Consider the following 7,766-nt stretch of genomic DNA (forward strand, 5'->3'; position numbering starts at 1 on the left):
ATTTTCTTCCTCTGTCTTCCTTTCCATTGGACTTTCCTCTGTTTTTGAAGAAGAGCATTGCTCGAAATGTTAAACCATCTTTCTTTCCTTCCCTGCTAATACTTTACATGTACCACGTCCTCATGTTGTTGTTCTTTTTTGGTATTTTTCATATATATATATCAAAATAAGCAACAAGGATATTCAAGGTTAATGCAGTACGATTGTTTCATGTGACTCCATTTATTTAAGCAATGTGAGCATTACATTAAATGTAAAATGCAGAGCAATCTTCAGCTGCACAAAGATACAGAAAATTTACTGAAATTTCATTTCAGTAGAAGGACATATTATTGTAACTACATTTAAACAATCCAAGTGGGAAGAAAGAATACAAAAAACCATTTTGAATTAGCCAGACCATACAGGCTAGTAATTAATTCTAAGCAGAATTTTAACTGTCACTGATTTTATTTGTTTTTTTTTTTGTTTCATCTTATCAGATCTAGTGATTTAAAGCTTAAGAGGGCACCAGCCTTTTACAGATAAGGAAAGGGAAGGGGTAAACAATATACATGGATATGGTTATAAAGATTCTTTTGGTTTTAGTGATACCACTATTTATTATAGGTTGGGGGTTTTTTCCTACTAGCAGACCAGTTTATAATGTAGCAGGGTAACAGTGTAAAAAAAAAAAAAAAAAATATATATATATATATATATATATATATGCATATGTATATAAATATGCATATATACACACACGTGTGTGTGTAGCTGTATGGTAAGAAGTTTCTTTCCCTACAACATGGTTGTGGATTCAGTCGCACTGTATAACACCTTATGTAAATATCATCTATCATAGACCTTGTGGCAACCAAAGCTTTGTGAGTGGATTTGATACATGGAAAGTGAAAGATGTATGTATGAATGTGTGTGTGTGTGTGTGTGTGTGTGCATGCATGCATATGTGTATGTGTGTGTGTGTGTGCATGTATTTCTGTCTGTTAGTTTTTGACAACCAATGTTGATTTGTTTATGCTCCTGTAACTACGAGTTTCAGCAAAAAGAAACTGCTGGAATAAGTACCAGGTTGAAAAAATAAGTACTGGGTCTGATTCATTCAACTAAAAACTTGAAGGCTGTGCTCCAACATAGTCACATAGACTGCAAAAGTAAAATATAACACACACATACATGCACGGATGGGGACTTTGAGCAAGTGTCTTCTATTATAACCCAGGGCCAACCAAAACCCTGTGAGTAGATTTGGTAGACAGAAACTGAAAGAACCCCATCATATATGTATGTATGCATGTATGTAGGTACGTAGCAACGTACATTTATATATACTGATGCATATGTATGTATATATATATCGTCATCATTTAACTTAACATCTGTTGTCCAAGCTCGCATGGGCTGGATGGTTTGACCAGGGATGGTAAGCTGAGGAGCTACATCAGACACCAATCTGATCTGACATGGTTTTTACAGCTGGATGCACTTCCTAATGCCAACCACTCCAAGAGTGTAATGGGTGCTTTTACATGCCACCGGCATGGGCGCCAGTTGCATGACATGAGTATCTGCTATGACTACGATTTCACTAGGCTTGATGGGTCTTCTTCCGAAGCATGGCATAATGCCAAAGGTCTTGGTCATATATATAAATATATACAGGGCTGTTCCAAAAGTCACTGACGGGTTTCAATTTTTAATAACTTCCTTAACTGTACAAATAAATGCATGAAATTTTGATACAATATAAAGGACATAATAAAAATTAATATGTACAAGACAAATTTTGCAACATCATTCCATCACATATGAAAAATGACATCGTTTAGATGGCACCCAACACTTACCTCTTTCCAAGTAAGGTGATGTTTCACCATGCCTAAACATGATTATGTAGAAGATTAAAAACAACACATCTTCTGTGACAGTAACACTCACAACTATTGCCTGATGTCAAGGCAATTAGACAGAAAAATGTACACACACACATATATACATATTTATGCATATATATGAAATCTGTCTGATCCATGTGAGGATGCAAAAGTGGATGTTTCACATACGCACACACGGTTCAAATGTACAATAAACAAAAGATGGAGACAGATGAAGGAACAACAAGCAGATGTATTAGTTTGATGCTAAGGAAAAATGGAAAAATCTTTGACATTTGCAGCCTATTCTCTTCAACAGAAAGGGAGGAGAAGAAAAAATGAAGAGAGAGGAAAAAATAGAAAGAGAGAGAAAAATGTGTTGGGATTAATGGCTCCACATGTTGAAATAAATATATATATATATATATATATATATATATATATATGTTATGTGGATGATAATATTTTCAACCAAGACATTACAACTGTATCTGTTCAAGGACTTCAATTCTGTATATGTATATATTTTTACTTGATTACTGACATTTATCAATGGTTTCTCCCATTGATCTGATGCACCATTTTCTATCATTAATAGAACTGTTGGTATGTTTGACGGGTATGCTAATAATTATACAACTCTCAAAGTTTAAAAAATTACATATCTTTTTGCTAAGAAGTGTCATACACATATGTAATAGTAGAGAGTGTATGATGAAAGAAAGACAAATTGTGGTATTTGCTATATATGTACCATTATTTAGTCAATACTTTTGTCTTTTATTTGCCTAACAAGAAGGAAGAGGGAAACAAAATTGTGAATTAGTATGCTGCTTCTCTGGAATTTTGCTTGTGTGCTCTCAGAGTTATCAGGCAAGTTATTAATCTCTATGGTATTGAGTACTCTTTGTTCTGACAGTCAACAGTAAGCATGTATCTTCTGTGTGTGTGTGTGTGTGTGTGTGTGTGTGTGTGTGTGTGTGTGTGTGTGTGTGTGTGTGTGTGTGTGTGTGTGTGTGTGTGTGTGTGTGTGTAGACAGACAGAGCGAGATTAAGTCATCATTTTTTGAACTGGATTGACATGTGCAGTTATTGTAGAAGTGATATCATAATCAGTGAGTGTAGGATTGATCAGCAGACAACATGGTGCTACTTGGCTCATTAGAAGGTGATTTCCAGCATGCACTGAATGGGTTTGCTGCCAAGTGCTGCAAGGCAGGGATAAGACATTTGTCCTCTCAAGAGAGTTTTCTCATTACGTTCTACATATTAGTGGAACATCATTTAGGTAAGGGGAAAAGTTTAAGAGTAGCAAGCCCGTATTCATGAGTGACAAGAAGCAGAGGCTGAACTGGATGTTAGAATTGCAGGTGCTGGTACAATAATGCACCAGCTCCAGCATTTGCTCCTCAGAAGGCAAAAAAGATTGATAAAAAAACCAAACTTGCTCTCTTCAATTTGGTTTCTGTGCTTATCCTCACTCTATGATCATGAATGTTAGGTAATGACCAAGAGTGTAATTGTGGATACAAGCAGTCAAAATGGGGGTCCTTTGAAGGGTCTCTGGAGGAACATTATTTGTCAATAGGGTGAGGTGCTCAGAGATCAAGAAGTTTCTCCAGATAAAACTGCTCCTCTCCTAAATTGAGAGATCACAGCTCTAGTACTAAGGGCATGTGATTAGAATGTCAAAGGAAAGGATTGCAAGATGGATTCGTCAAGCCAAGCCAACAGGCAGAAGACCTAGGGATAGATTGCCTCAGTTGGTCACACTCAGAATCCAGCTGGAAAGTGTAAAATTGGTTTTCTAATAGGACTTTATGGAGATGTTTAAGGACTCTACTCCCATCACACAGGAATAGTGGGCAGAGAAAATAGAATGATATATGTGTAAACCTACATAGTAGACATACAATGACCAAAAAAATGAGCTACCTTAATTGATTTTCGACTCTTAATGGTGTTCCATCAAGTGTCTACACCACTTGACCAATCTCACAGAAGCAAGTAGCTAATCTGTTTATATACATACCAAGTCTAGTCACTTCAGAGAACTACACATTTGCAAACACACACATATATATCTATATACGTACACATCTCTATATAATATATATTTGTGTGTATGTAATTTTTTGGACTAATAGGCATTTGTCAATTGACAATAAAGACAAATACCAAATCCATCTTCTGTGTCATTAATTGATTATAATGTTTGTTTTTATGTTCAGTTTTAATAAATTAGGACTCAGATGTTCAGTAAACTGAATTAATTGCTCTTAAGCAACCAAGAAGCTGAGCATTACACAAATACCTGTACCCTTAAATACAATTCTCTAACAGATAGTGACATAGTGTCTGACAAAACTATACCTTTGAATTATAGGTACAATCCATATGATGGGCTCCTATGCTGTTTGTCTACCTACCTGATTTCAACATGAAGTGTAGGTCAAACTAAAGGTCTAGAAAATGGCATTTGCTTATGATACCCTGCAGTGAAATTGAAGCTGTGAACACTTACACCATTTGGCATGTATATTGATTTCAAATTTTGGCACAAGGCCTGCAATTTCAGGAGACAGTGTAAGTCAATCACATCAACCCCAGTTCTCACTTTTTATCAATCCCCAAAAAATGAAAGGCGAAGTTGACCATGACAGAATTTGAACTTAGAATGTGAAGATGTACAAAATACTGTTAAGCTTGTTGCCTTCTCAGCAAATATATTAACAATACACCCATATATTTATATGTTAATAAATAATGACAAAAAGACATGAGTTATGTAATCATTTTCATTAGCTTACAGCTGCTTCTGCTATAAGTAACTGTTTTAGTGTGATAAACATTTAGCTTCTTCAGAGCCATTTATGACCATGAACAACCACAAGGCCTAATTAATGATACTCCTTCTAATAATCAATCTCTAAACATCCAGGCAATGGTTTCTTAAGCAAACACCTCTGCAGGTGATAAGTATTGGAGATGTTAAGAATAGTAATGAGCCTAAAACATACAATTTCAAAAATATCAATGATTGCCTGTAAAATGGCTATTGTCTTGCTCGAAACATAGTATATAGATGTAGAGCATGTATATAATATGAATGCTCTAGGGAACACATTGGATCTACAGTAAACATTTATCTTTTTATCTTTTACTTGTTTCAGTCACTAGACAGTGACCATGTTTGGACATTGTCTTGAAAGGTTTTAGTCAAACAAATCAACCCCAGGACTTGCCAAACTGATAGGTCATAGGGATGTAAACACACCAATACTAGCTGTCAAGCAGCAGCAGGGTCAAACACAGACACACACAATGGGTTACTTTCAGTTTCTGTTTATCAAATCCACTCACAAGGCTTTGGTCAGCTCAAAGCTATTCTAGAAGACACTAGTCCAAGGTGCCATGCAGTGGAACTGAACCCAGAACCATGTGGTTGGGAAGCAAACTTCTTACCACACAGCCTGCACCAATACATAAAAGTTTTTTCAAGCAACTGTGCAATCTTTTAAAAATCCAAAGTTGGTGTACTCAACTTTACTAGTTGAATACATGTTGCAACTGAAAAATTCAAACATTGAGTATGGCTTGTAGTGGAACACTAAAATTTGCAATTCTGTACATAGCAGAACAGAGGCCATGCTGATTATCCACAAGCAATAGAAATTTTACTCTCCAATACATAACTTCTAACTAAATGAAACAAGGTGATCATCAAGTACAACCACAATATTCTTTATACTTTTAAATTCAATTTAAAAAGAAAATATGAGAACTAACTTAATCACATCTCATAATAGACAATTCAGATACAAGGCTTGATTCCATCCCTGTTTCAACAAGTTTAGTGCCGTCGTGTTCTTAAAAAGCTTCCATTTTTGTTACATCATTCAAATTTTTTTACTTTACTTTATTTCATTTTAGTGTATAATTTATATAAATATGCATTACTTCTAACATTTGATAGGTCTGTTTAAATATCCTTATAACTTATAATATGTTGTTTCAGTTAGCTATCATCTGATCTATGTCTATATATATACAGAGAGAGAGAGAGATGTATATATAATTTAAAATATATGCACTTCCTTGCTCTTATCTATACAATTTGTATGTTAAATATGAGTCTGTCTACATACACAAGGTGCATATAAGTATATATATATATATATATATATATATATATATATATATATATATATATATATATCAATATACATAAATGTCCATGTTCTTTTGCCACATCATGTACCCAGTTATGTATCTATATGTACATGTAGATGAAGGTATGTACATACATGTACATATATATGCATATACTCATATATTGTTTGTATCACAACAGAACGCACGTGTTAACCTTTATACAGTAAGTTTTAACTATTTTTCTAACGCGACTCTCTCTATCTCTATATCTATCTCTTGTTACTCGTCCTTCGCCTCTCACCGTTACAACTACTATCTCTCTCTCTCTCTTCCTCTCGTTGCTCACATTTATTCTACTTCCTCTCCTTCTTTTCCCTCTGCTACTCTTACTCTCTCTCTTTACACAGCCTTGGTCACGTGTGTCCGGCTGCTATTTCTTTTCGTTCTTGGACTCCCCAAGCTCGCACGTACTTCTTTGCCCCTCCTGTTCGTGCTTCACAGCATTCAATACATACACATTTCATGTCTGGCTGTACAGCCTTTTTGCTTGTTTGTTCATTCACCGTTTCGTTTTCCGTCTGCCACTACCCTCCACGAAAATAATTTAATTTGTGTTCGTGGGAAGAACCATTTCAACGATGCGTACTGCCTTAATTCTTCGAAACGCCGGTGTTTTAATGGTGGCAGCTGATGAAGGAGATGTTTCTATGTGGCTTGCTTGTTTGTTGTACCTTGTTTAATCATTTTGTCCATGTTCTTTTGTCACGTCATGTACCCAGTTATGTATCTATATGTACATGTAGATGAAGGTATGTATATACATGTACATATATATGCATATACTCATATATTGTTTATATATATATATATATATATATGTTCTTTTATATTTTTATTTGTTTCAGTCATTTGACTGGGGCCATGCAGGTGCACCGCCTTTAGTAGAAAAAATCGACCCCAGGACTAATTCTTTGTAAGCCTAGTACTTATTCTATCGGTCTCTCTTGCCGAATCGCTAAGTGACACACATGTTGGAGGGACAAACACAAACACACACACACACATATATATATATATATATATATATATCCCATATGTTCTGTCCGATCTTACCTTTTTAAAAATTGAATGAAATTTAATGTTAAATGTCGTAAAAAATGCTTTGGTAAAAGGGAAAAAGCTCAACCACTACCAAGAAGGGAACTTCATGGGAAAAAAGTTCTTCTCTCAATTTGGTGGTATTGCAAAGGAGTAATTGACTTTGAATTCTTACCACCTAATTGAGAGAAGAAAAAAAGCTTTGAAGAAAAAAAGACCCGCTTTAGTGAATCAAAAAGGAGTAATATTTCATCAGGACAATGTGCAACCCCACACAGCAAAGATCACATCACAGAAAATCGAAGAGCTTGGTTGGGAAAAAATTCCTCATCCACCTTATTCTCCCGACTTTGCTCCTTCAGACTACCATTTGTTTCATAGTTTACAGAATCATTTGGGGGACATAACTTTCGCAAGCCAGGAGGAGGTTGAAACTGACATTTCAGAGTTCTTCGCTTTGAAACCAAAAGAGTTTTACATTGATGGGATTAAAAAACTCGTAAATAGATGGAAGGAAGTCATAGATAATCAAGGAAAGTACATTGATGATTAAATTTCAATTAAATATAACATTTGATCACTTGTTTTCTTAATTCAAAATTCGGACAGAACTTATGGGTTGACCTGATATATTAATAT

At 35.1% G+C, this 7,766-nt stretch overlaps 1 protein-coding gene across 2 annotated transcripts in view; it reads right to left on the minus strand.

The window, feature by feature from the left end:
• LOC106884033 (zinc finger protein 436) overlaps positions 1-7,766 on the minus strand; it is a 20,327-nt gene that overhangs the window by 6,981 nt on the left and 5,580 nt on the right. The window lies entirely within an intron of this gene.

This window comes from Octopus bimaculoides, chromosome 14 (assembly GCF_001194135.2).
Source record: "Octopus bimaculoides isolate UCB-OBI-ISO-001 chromosome 14, ASM119413v2, whole genome shotgun sequence".
Taxonomy (NCBI): Eukaryota; Metazoa; Mollusca; class Cephalopoda; order Octopoda; family Octopodidae; genus Octopus; species Octopus bimaculoides.